Below are 12,548 nucleotides of genomic sequence, written 5' to 3' on the forward strand. Positions count from 1 at the left end.
TTGGATTTTAAAGGGGGAGAAGTGTTGTAATGTGAGTATTATTAAAAGTAAGTTAATACTAATTGGGAAGCTGTTGGTAGCAAGAGGGGGGATCCGGGGTTGGCGGGGTTTTTACTTCCGCTCTTTTTACTCCCAGTCTGCATTGTATATAGTTTCTCCACCCAGGCCGCACGAGGTACCTGGAAGCCTCTGTATTGTAAATATCATTTGCCGTCCCTGATAAAGATGTTCTTTTGGCCATAAAATTGTTGAGTGGTCTTTTGTAAAATAGAAGTTACAAGATTAAGCCCATGCATTCACAGGGAGAACATGCAAACTCCACAGAAGCAGCACCTGAGGTTAGGATTGTACAAGATTACTGGAGGTGTGAGACAACAGTCCAACTGATTGTGTTTCTGTGCTTATGGTTTAAGTACTCACCTTTCCTTAACTGATATTAATTATTGCAAGTTTCTCAATTGATTGTAGAAAAAGTAAATGCCACTCCAGAACTACTGGGGTGACAAAGCAGAGCAGAACTTCCTTCCAGCATGCCAAGCTAAACTGCTTCGCTGATCATATTCAACCAGCCCCTCACCACAGACCAGTCAGCAACCAGACATTCTCTCTGCAATCAGGAGCATTTTCCGGCTCTTGAACCAACGAGTTTAACTTCACTTGCCCCATCATTGAGATGTTCCCACAACCAACGGACTCACTTTCAAGGACTCTTCATCTCATGTCCTCGACATTTATTGCTTATTTATTATTATTTCTTTTTATATTTGCACAGTTTGTTGTCTTCTGCACTCTAGTGGAAAACCCTAGTTGGGTGCAGTCTTTCAACAATTCTGTTATGGATATTATTCCATCGATTTATTGAGTATGCCTACAAGGAAATGAATATTGTATATGGTAGCACATATGTACTTGGATAATAAAATTTACTTTGAACTTTGAGCTCTGTGAAACATGACCAAGGCCTTCCATTATCAACAGTCTGTGTCAAAGAGTCAAAGTCTTGTTGATTCATTTTGAAACAGGCCCTTCAGTCCACTGACGTTGCACCACCCATCAAGCAACCATTTTATTGATAACTAACCAATCAATGTTAGTTGCCATACATTGGGCCCATACTGTCCAAGCCAATTCCCACAAGGCAATCCCATCCATCTTATTTGTGTTCCTATTTCCATTATTTTCCCTCATATTTTCCATCAATTCAATTCCTCTTTCATTCATTTTGCCATTTGCCTAAACTAAGGGAGAGTTGTCAACAGCCAGTTGACCTAGCAGCCCTTCTTTGGGATGCAGGAGGAAACCCAATTACCCAGGAGAGAACCATGTTGCCATGGAGAGGAAACTCAAATTCTGCACAGACAGCACCAGAGGTCAGGACTGAAACTGAGTCAAGATCAGCGGGAGCCTCCACGCTACACACCACATCAATGACATGACTCTAACACTAGCCCTTCACAATTATTAATGGCCCCAGAATTAACAACTGCCAGATTCCCTGCAGTAATTGACCCCTGGCTATAACCTACTCCTCACGATCGCGTCCACTCACTATAACTGATTCCTTGCTGAAACTGATCTCTTGTTATAACTGACTATTCTCTATAAATTATGCTTTCTTTGAACCAACTGATGACTATAACTGTATGAATCTATTGCCCACCAACAACCCCACAATCAAACTTGTACTTTTGATCAATGACTTCGTTATTACTAACACCCTTGTCACCATGATTTCAGCCCTCATGATCAACAACCCCTTAATATCACAAATATTCACCATTTCCTAACTCTAATTGGCTAAGATTAATCATTTATTATCAAAGTATGTGTACAATTATACAACCTTGAGATTAATCTCCTTGAAGGCAGTCACAAAACAAAGAAACCCAAAAGAGCCCACAAAAGAGAGAAAACCAAACATCCAATGTGCAGAAAAAACAAACCCTGGAAACAACAAAAGCAAGCAAACAGCATTTAGAACAAAAGTCAGTCCACAGACACAAATCCAGAGCAGGCCACAGCCTCAGCTCAGCACAGAACAAACATCGCAGAGACCGGGGCAGCCAGAGCAAGCTACCACATCAACCTCAGCTCAGCACAGAGCCCAGAGCAGGCCACAGCCTCAGCTCAGCGCAGAGCCCAGAGCAGGCCACTGCCTCAGCTCCGCGCAGAGCCCAGAGCAGGCCACTGCCTCAACTCCGCGCAGAGCCCAGAGCAGGCCACTGCCTCAGCTCCGCGCAGAGCCCAGAGCAGGCCACAGCCTCAGCTCCGCGCAGAGCCCAGAGCAGGCCACAGCCTCAGCTCCGCGCAGAGCCCAGAGCAGGCCACTGCCTCAGCTCCACACAGAGCCCAGTAAACATCGTAGAGCCCAGAGCAGGCCACAGCCTCAGCTCAGCGCAGAGCCCAGAGCAGGCCACTGCCTCAGCTCCGCGCAGAGCCCAGAGCAGGCCACTGCCTCAGCTCCGCGCAGAGCCCAGAGCAGGCCACTGCCTCAACTCCGCGCAGAGCCCAGAGCAGGCCACTGCCTCAGCTCCGCGCAGAGCCCAGAGCAGGCCACAGCCTCAGCTCCGCGCAGAGCCCAGAGCAGGCCACAGCCTCAGCTCCGCGCAGAGCCCAGAGCAGGCCACAGCCTCAGCTCCGCGCAGAGCCCAGAGCAGGCCACTGCCTCAGCTCCGCGCAGAGCCCAGAGCAGGCCACTGCCTCAGCTCCGCGCAGAGCCCAGAGCAGGCCACTGCCTCAGCTCCGCGCAGAGCCCAGAGCAGGCCACAGCCTCAGCTCCGCGCAGAGCCCAGAGCAGGCCACAGCCTCAGCTCCGCGCAGAGCCCAGAGCAGGCCACAGCCTCAGCTCCGCGCAGAGCCCAGAGCAGGCCACAGCCTCAGCTCCGCGCAGAGCCCAGAGCAGGCCACTGCCTCAGCTCCGCGCAGAGCCCAGAGCAGGCTACAGCCTCAGCTCAGCGCAGAGCCCAGTAAACATCGCAGAGCTCAGAGCAACCAAAGTAGGCCACAGCCTCAGCCTTAGTTCATCACAGAGCCGAGTAAATGTTGTGGAGTCCTCAGACACAGAGCCTGGAGCAAGATACAGCTCCGGAATCAGTTCAGCACAGAGTGGAGTAACGTCGTGGAAGAGTGAGCAGAACCCCTCCTCATCAATTCATCAAATTGTCAAAACACCTACCATTGTTTGCATTGATTGCCTACCACACCTTCCATTAATTGTTTTATCCAAGCTGATTTCATTCCCCCTACATCAATGACCCTTCCAAGACTATTCCAGATTTTTCCATGATTGCCAGTCTGCCTTCCTGCTATCAATGATGTCAACACCTCCAGTTTGGTCATTCACAAACCCCAGATTGCTCTCTTACCACCTTTCTCACCCACCTCTCATCCGTGGCATCTATGGATCTTAGAAAGGCATTTGACATGGTAGCTTGTTTCGAAAGTCAGGAGGAATGGAATTCAGGGAAACCTGACTGTATGAATACAGAATCAGCTAGCCCTCAGGAGGAAGAGGGTGATAATAAATCAAGCACATTCTGCCTGGTGGTTAGTGACTTTAGCGTTCCACGGGGATCTGTTCTGAGACCCCTACTTATTGTAATTTTTATAAATGTCTTCGATGAGGAAGAGGAAGGATGGGTTAGTAAATTTGCTGATGACAGGAAGGTTTGTAGATAGCATAGAGGATTGAAATAGGTTGCAGTGGGACACTGACAGGATGCAGAGATGGGCCGAGAAGTGGCAGATGAATTTCCACCAGGAAAAGTGTGAAGTGATTCATTTGAAAGGTCAAATTTGAAGGCAGAGTACAGGGTTACTGGCAGATTACTGTGTGAAAAAACAGAGTAATCTTGGGATCCATGCCCATAGATATCTCAAAGTTGGCACACAAGTTGAAAGGGTTGTTAAGAAGGTGTATGGTGTGTTGGTCTTCATTAGTCAGGGATTGAATTCAAGAGCCACAAGGTAATGTTGCAGCTCTATAAAACACTGGTTAAACCAGACTTGGAGTATTGTGTTCAGTTCTGGTCATCTCACTATAGAAAGGAGGTGGAAGCTTTAGAGAAGGTGCAGAGGAAATTTCCAAGGATGCTGCCTGGACTAGAGAACAGGTCTTATGCGGAATCATTCATTATTTATTGTTTTGTTCATTTTATGCAGTCCTGAGTAGGTCTGTAGTCCAGTGTAATTTTGTTTTTTCTGTGTTGTTTTTACATCATTCAGTGTATTTTTTTGTACTGTTTCATGTAGTACCATGGTCCTGAAAAACGTTGTCTTGTTTTTACTGTGTACTGTACCAGCAGTTACGGTCGAAATGACAATAAAAAGTGACTAGACTTGAAAATCCACACAAACAAAAATTGACAAACAAATGAGCAACAGAAGACATTTTATACAAATATTAAATAAATAAACAAACACACAGACAAACAAATTAAAAAATACTGAGAACATGAGTTGTGGAGTCCTTGAAAGTGAGCCCGTGGGTTGGGAAATCAGTTCAGAGTTGAGGTGAGTGGTTATCCACATTGGTTTGGGAGCCCAGTAGTTGAAGGGTAATAATTGCTCCTGAACCTGCCTTCCTTGCCTCCTATTGCCCTGATCTTGTCAAGCCTTCTGCTAACCTCTTCAAAACATAATCATCAATAAAGCTGCAGGTGAAATGCCCTGGTTAAGATTTCCCCTCTTATGCTGTAGTTATTTCATTTTAATAACTCCTGCAAAGCCGTATGTCCAGCTGGTAGAACGTTTTGGTTTCAGCTAAAGATGAAGGGCTATGATATTCAATAAAGACAGAGAAATTGGGAGGTTTAGAGAGAGTTGGACTGGGAGAGATTTGTGACGGATACTGGTGAGGTTTGTGGGTTTTTTTTTTGACGAGCTGTGGAGAGGACAGGATGAGAATGCCATAGGAAGGAGAATCCTGTTGCACAAAGTGTGTTGTACAGAGGAATGGCTCCAAGAAGGAAGGGCCATTACTCCCAAGACAGAGAGAAAGAGAGAGAGCACATTTTTAAGATAGATGTCAAACAATGTTTGGAATATAGTGTGTGCTTTCACACAGACTGTGGGTCCAGTATGTGAGTGAAAAAACATCAAGATGAGCTCCACATTTATCTGCACATTTGGACTGGGTTAACTGTAATGGGCCTTTTTTTCTTTTCTTTTCCTTACTAACTAGTCCACAAGGTGAAATTTGTAAATATACTTTCTTTTATAATTTTATGCCTTATATGACCTGCTACTTCTTGCTGACCAACAATTGTGTATGGGCTGTGTTCACATAGCATTCAACCAAATTGAGGTTTCTTTGATCAGAACATCACGATGTTCCTGTTTGGTTGAACCCCCCCAAATCATACCAACCCTAGACATACAGTGCCTATAAACATATTCAACCCCCCCTCAGAAATTTTTATGTTTTATTGTTTTACAATATTGTATCACAGTGAATTTAATTCAGTTTTTTTTGACATTGATCAACAGAAAAGACTCATTCATATCAAAATGAAAACAAATTTCTACAAATTCATCTAAATTTAATAGAATTATTAAACACAAAATAATTGATAGCATAATTACTCACCCCTTCAAGTCAGTATTTAGCAGATGCACATTTGGCAGCAATTACAGTTTTGAGTCTGTGTGGATAGGTCTCTATCAGCTTTGCACATCTGGACACTGCAATTTTTCCCCATTTTTTTTTACAAAACTGCTCAAACTCTGTAAGATTGCATGGGGAATGTGAGTGAACAGCCCTTTTCATGTCCAGCCACAAATTCTCAATTAGATTGTGGTGTGGACTCTGACTTGGCCACTCCAGGACATTAACTTTGTTGTTTTTAAGTCTTTGTGCTGGAGATCATAGTCTTACTGGAAAACAAATCTTCTCCCACGTCACAGTTCTCTTGCAGACTGCATCTTTTTTTCCTCCAGGATTTCTCTGTATTTTGCTGCATTCATCTTAGCTTCTACCTTCACAAGCCTTCCAGGGCCTGCTGCAGTGAAGCATCCCCACAGTGTGATGCAGCCACCACCGTGCTTCATGGTAGGGATAGCGTGTTTTTGATGATGTGCGATGTTTAGCTTATGCCAAATATAGCGTTTATCCTGATGGCCAAAAAGCTCAGTTTTGGTTTAATAAAACAATTGAACCGTCTTCCAGCTGACTTCATGTCTCCCACATGCCTTCTAGCAAACTCTAGCCAAGATTTCATGTGAGGTTTTTTCAACAGTAGCTTTCTCTTTGCCACTCTCCCATAAAGCTGCAACTGGTGAAGAACCCAGGCAATAGTTATTGTATGCGCTGTCTCTCCCAACTCAGCCACTGAAGCTTGTAACTCCTCCACAGTTGTCACAGGTCTCTTGGTGGCCTCCCTCACTAGTCCCCTTCTTGCACAATTACTCGGTTTTAAAGGATGGCCTGGATGGGCAGATTTACAGCTGTGCCGTATTCTTTACATTTCTTGATGATTGATTTCACATTAGTCCAAAGGATAGTCACTGAATTGAAAATTTTCTTGTATCCATCTCCTGACATGTGCTTTTCAATAACCTATTCTTGGAGTTGCTTGGCGTGTTCTTTTGTCTCCATGGTGTAGTTTTTACCAGGATCCTGACTCACCAGCAGTTGGACCTTCCAGACACAGGTGTATTTTTACTCCAATCAACTGAAACACCTTGACTGCACACAGGTGATCTCCATTTAAATAATTATGTGACTTCTAAAACCAATTGGCTGCACCAGTGACGATTTGGTGGGTCATGTTAAAGGGGTTGACACTTATGCAATCAATTATTTGTGTTTTATATTTGTAATTAATTTAGAGCACTTTGTAGGGATCTGTTTTCACTTTGACATGTGTCTTTTTCTGTTGATCTGTGTCAAAAAAAGAGCCAAATTAAATCCACTGTGATTCAATGTTGTAGAACAATAAAACATGAAAATTTCCAAAGTGGGTGAATACATTTTATAGGCGCTGTATATTGTTTATGGAAGGTGGTCTTCTCACTGCTGAGTCCCATGGCTGTCAGCAGAGCCAAGTTTGCCAATGAGCTCAGTGAGGGGCTACACAGCATTGGCCAGTCTCCAGTCTCCCGGTACTCACCCTTTGCTCATATAAAATTGTCTGTCAAGACCCCAGTAATTTCTTCCCATCAATATCCTAGGATAAACTTGCTCAGGCCCAGGGGTTTATCAGTCTCTATGACAGCCAACACTTCCTCTTTTATAATGTGGATATATATGGTTCAGGACACTGAGGTGGATCGAGGTCTTTTTCGACAGAAGATGGAAAGGGAAGTTCGAGAGAACCGGCTGTAGGGATCGATCTGGTGGAAATACACAATTCAATGGAGCTCAAAAGTGAGAATTATACCAGGGATTGATAAATATGAGCTGGTGCTGTGAGTACATCGGGCACAATGGCTTTTATAAGATTTGAGCTCCAACCTGTGCACACTTGACTGTTTAATTATAATGGGCCCTTTTGTTTTTTCTGTCTTTTCTTTGATAACTGTTTAGTTAAGCTAATGTATATAAATACTTTCTTTATAATTGCATGCAACGTATGGTCTGTAATTTCTTGTCACTGGGCGATTGTATGGAAACAGTAAGTTACACAGCATTCACATAACTCAGGACTCGGGTGGGTGAGACATCCCAACCTGACGGATTTGATGGGACCCAAGTCATATTTACCCTCGACATACGGAGTATGCGAAAGGATAGCTTTCTCATCGCTGAGTTTGGTGGCTGTTAGCGATGGGCTAATGAGCTGTATCTCTAGAGACGTCCTATGAAGAGGAGCCTTTTCTCTGTTAACTGTTTGTTAAAGTTGAAATATTTATAAATATACATCCTCTGTAAGATCATGCTGGTAAGTGCCGTTATTTCCTGGCAAATGATAACGTTTGCATGGAGCAGTATTTATACTACTTTCATTCCAATTTGTCTAGAGGTATGTTGTTTATTGGAGATGGTCCTCTCACCAATACCCATGCATTGCTGAGTCCGAAGTTTGTTAACAAGCCTAGTTTGTTAGGGGCCACGGTGAGATGATTACATTTATATGCACAATGTATTCTTTTGCATATTGGTTGTTGCCAGCCTTTATGTCTAGTTTTCCATAAATTCTGTTGTGTTTTTTATTTTCCTGTAAATTTCTGTTAGAAATTGAACCTCAAGGTAGTAGTTGGGAACATATAAGTACACAGGTTGATGATCATTTTACTTTGTCTTTGAAAAAGCAATTCCTCTTTCTCTTTTCCCATCACCTCCAATATGCCTCTAGAAGTCGGACCCCAGAAAACTGAGCTGCAGGGCCTGCCCTCCACTCGACTATGTTTATGTAATAGCTACAGTATCCAGTCCCATGTACCTGTCCATGCCCTGACTTGTTAATACGTGACACATTGGAGCAGATTAGAATTGAGTCTGCTTCACGTTTCCATCATGCCTGATGCATTATCCTTCTCAAGCCGATTCTCCTGCATGCTTCCCGTAATCCGAGTCCTCAACTAATCAAAAACCTATCAAATTCCGCTTTAACTATACTTAATAACTTGGCTTCCACAGCCGCCTGTGGCAATGAATTACATAGATTCACTATTCTCTAGCTAAAGAAATTCCTCTCATTTCTGTCCTAAATGTACATCCCTCTATTCTGAAGCCCTCAGGTGCTAGGCTCCCCCACTTTGGGAATACCCTTTCCATATTCACTCTCTTTATGCCTTTCAATATTCAATAGGTTTCAATGAGATACCCCCCCATTCTCCTAAACTCTAGTGAGTACTTGCCTATTGTCATCAAACACTCTGTATACGTTAACCTTTTCATCCCCAGAACCATTCTCGTGAATTCCTCTGGACCCTTTAATCTTTTCTTAGATAAGGGGCCCAAAACTGCTCACAATACTCCAAGTGTGTGGTGAACTACATATACCTGTCTAGACATGCCTCTCCCTGCTGACTGCTCCTGTGGCTCCTCCCACAGACCCCGGTATAAAGGCGATTGGAGGCACTGCTCCTCCCTCAGTCTCCAGGATGTTGTGTGGTGGTCGTTTGCTGCTGACGGTGCTTTCTTCCAGCCAATAAAAGCCTACCTTGACTCACGTCTCTGAGAGTTATTGATGGTGCATCAATTTTATTAGCTGGAAATTTTAAAACATGGAAAGTATTTTACGTCTGGAAAAATTGGACATTGATCCTCAAGCCCCAGAAGCAGCCATTGCCTTTGAACTCTGGCTTGCATGCTTCCAATCATACTTGGAAGAGATTCCCGTGACTGAGCCTGCTATCATGCACAAAATCCTCCTCTCCAGAGTCAGTCCGAAGGTATACCCCCCTATCAGGGACCTGCCGACCTACCAAGGGGCACTGGACGCCCTCAAAAGACAGTACCTGCGGCCGGTGAAGACCGTCTATACAAGACATTGCTGAGTTTATCTGGGCCCTACAGACACTCGTGCGGGCCTGCGACTGCAGGGGACTGACGGCGGAACAGCATGCGGAGCCCCTGGTACACCTTCGTTACAGGGATCAGGTCAGTGTACGTGTGCCAGCGGCTGCTGGAAAATGCCGATCTTACCTTACGCTCGGTGATCGAGCTGGCCGACACGCAGGAGGCTGCTCTGCACAACGCTGACGCTGTCCAGCTGCGCGATCCCCCACCGGTCCCATGGATGCCGCAGACCCCGCGTATCGGCCTGGAAGGCTCAATGAGCCCCCTGATGCTCTATCCCGGGGAGCGTGTGCCAGCGCACAGCTCGACTAGCTATACGCCCTCCATGCAGATCTTTGCCACCCAGGGGTCACCCGATTTTACCATTTCATGAAAGCCCGGAACCTGCCTTACTCCCTTGAGGACATCAGGACAATGACCAGGGACTGCCAAGTCTGTGCTGAGTGCAAACCGCACTTCTACCGTCCTGAAAAGGTGCAACTTATCAAGGCCACCCGCCCCTTTGAGCGACTGAGTGTTGACTTTAAGGGCCCCCTTCCCTCCACCGACCGCAATGTCTACTTTCTCAACATTATCGACGAGTACTCGCTGTTCCCCTTTGCCATCCCCTGCCCCGACACCACTGCCACGTCCGTCATAAAAGCCCTGTACCAGCTCTTCACTCTGTTTGGATATCCCTGCTATATCCATTGTGATAGAGGGTCCTCCTTTATGAGTGACGAGCTGTGCCAGTACCTGCTGGCTAGGGGCATTGCTACTAGTAGGACCACAAGCTATAATCCCCGGGGAAATGGACAGGTGGAGAGGGAGAATGCCACAGTGTGGAAGGCCACACTTTTAGCCCTTAGGTCAAAGGGGTTGCCGGTCTCTTGATGGCAGGAGGTCCTCCCCAAGGCACTCCACTCCATCCGCTCCCTGTTATGCACGTCCACCAATGCCACCCCCCATGAGCGACTCTTTTCTTTTCCCAGGAAGTCTGCCACTGGGACCACCCTACCGGCTTGGCTGATGTCCCCAGGGCCAGTGCTGCTCCGGAAACATGCGAGGAGCAATAAATACTCATCGCTGGTCGAGAGGGTTCACCTTCTACATGTGAACCCCCAGTATGCCTACGTGGTCTTACCTGATGGGCGGGAGGACACGGTCTCCGTCTGCGACCTGGCACCCGCAGGAGCAGCAGACCACTACCCCGAACACTCCATGGTGACTATGAACCCTGTACCCGAGGTGACACCACGCACACCAAGCCCCACACAGACTCCTCACGACACTCCTATACCGGGTGTCTCGCACACGCATGAGGGATCACTGAAGCCTAGTGGGCTGACACCTCCAGTTAGGCCAGAACCAGCACAACCTCCGTCTCCGGTGCAATCACCACCGGCATCTGTGCAATCACAGCCGGTGCTACGTAGATCGCAGCGACAGATTCGACCACCTGATAGACTTAACCTGTAAATATACTTGTCAGAAACTTTGCCCCATGGGGACTCTCTTTTAAAACAAAGGGGGGGTAAATGTGGTGAACTACATATACCTGTCTGGACTCGCCCCCCCCCCCCACCCCCCGCGGACTGCTCCTGTGGCTCCTCCCACAGACCCCGGTATAAAGGCGATTGGAGGCACTGCTCCCCCCTCAGTCTCCAGGATGCTGTATGGTGGGCTCTTGCTGCTGACGGTGCTTCCTTCCAGCTAATAAAAGCCTACCTTGACTCACGTCTCTGAGAGTTATTGATGGTGCATCAATGTGCAGTCTGACAAATGCCTTCAAAAGCCTCAGCATTACATCCTGGCTCTTGTATTCTAGCCCTCACGGAAAGAATGCTAAAATTGCATTTGCTTTCCTCACCACCAACTCAACCTGCAAATGAACCTTTGGGAAATCCTGCACAAGGGCTTCAAAGTCCCTATGCAACTCTGATTTCTGAATTTCCTCCCCCTTACAAAGTAGTCTATGCCTTTATTCCTTCTACCAAAGTGTATAACCATACACTTCCCTACACTATATTCCGTCTGCCACTTCTTTGCACATTTTCCTAATTTGTCTAAGTCCTTCTGCAGACTCCCTGCTTCCTCTCTTCGTATTATCCACAAACTTGGCCACGAAGCCATCAATTCCGTCATCCAAATCATTGACCCATAACGTAAAAAGAAGCAGTCCCAGCACTAACCCCTGTGGAACACCACTAGTCACTGTCAGCCAACCAGAAAAGGCTCCTTTATTTCCACTCTGTGCTTCCTGCCAATTAGCCAATACCCTATCCATGCTAGTACCTTTCCTGTAATACCATGGGCTCTTAACTTGTTAAGCAGTCTCAAGTATGGCACTTTGTCAAAGGCCTTTTGAGAATGCAAGTCCATCTGCCGTACCTGTTAAGTTCCTCACATGAAAGTAAGTGCAGTTAGGTCCATGAAGTTTTCCATGCACTCTCTCTCACTCTCTCTCTCTCTCTGCTGCCTGTTACAAAGCTATGAATCTTTGAGCAGGAAATGAAAGTCAGAACATATTTCAATAGATCAACAACAAGCAGCTTACACAGTCCACACAGCAACCGAAACTCTTGCAAAATATATGGAAAATTACTGTATGATTTACTCCTACTTTTTCAATTATAAACAAGCACTGTGCCAAACAGGAAAAAGGGTGGAATGTTATCTTTGTGTTTATGTGAAACACAACTTGGAACTGGTTCATCTTGAAAGATAAATTTCACTGACTTTAAATAAAAGACTGAATCAACATCATATGATTTCTCAGCAGGGGTGAGTCTGTGATCCCTGTAATGAATACCTCTTCCATTCTGCTCCCCAAAGTAAGTTCAAAGGATTCTATAGTTACAAAAAACACCAAGCTACTGAACTGTAGATATGAAATTAGAAGATGTGAGAGACAAGTTTGTCTACACAAAGGCTGGTGAGCATCTAAATGCTCTGCCAGGGATAGTGGTGCAGGCAGAAATGACAAGAGGCTAATAAATGGATGCTGGATTTCCTCATCACCGACCCCAGTCAGTTCAGATTGGCACAATACCACCCCCACAATCTCCAACAGCACAGGTGCACCACCAGGCTGTGTACTTAGCTC

The 12,548-nt window shown here is 45.7% G+C and overlaps 1 protein-coding gene across 1 annotated transcript in view; it reads right to left on the reverse strand.

Annotated features, from left to right (window-relative positions):
* slc2a9l2 (solute carrier family 2 member 9, like 2) overlaps positions 1-11,946 on the reverse strand; it is a 374,573-nt gene extending 362,627 nt beyond the window's left edge. The window contains exon 1 of the mRNA XM_073043122.1: positions 11,834-11,946. The gene's annotated coding sequence lies outside the window, so the exon portion shown is untranslated. The remainder of the gene's footprint in view (positions 1-11,833) is intronic.
* Between the last annotated feature and the right edge of the window lie 602 nt (positions 11,947-12,548).

Source organism: Hemitrygon akajei, chromosome 4 (assembly GCF_048418815.1).
Source record: "Hemitrygon akajei chromosome 4, sHemAka1.3, whole genome shotgun sequence".
In the NCBI taxonomy this organism is placed as follows: Eukaryota; Metazoa; Chordata; class Chondrichthyes; order Myliobatiformes; family Dasyatidae; genus Hemitrygon; species Hemitrygon akajei.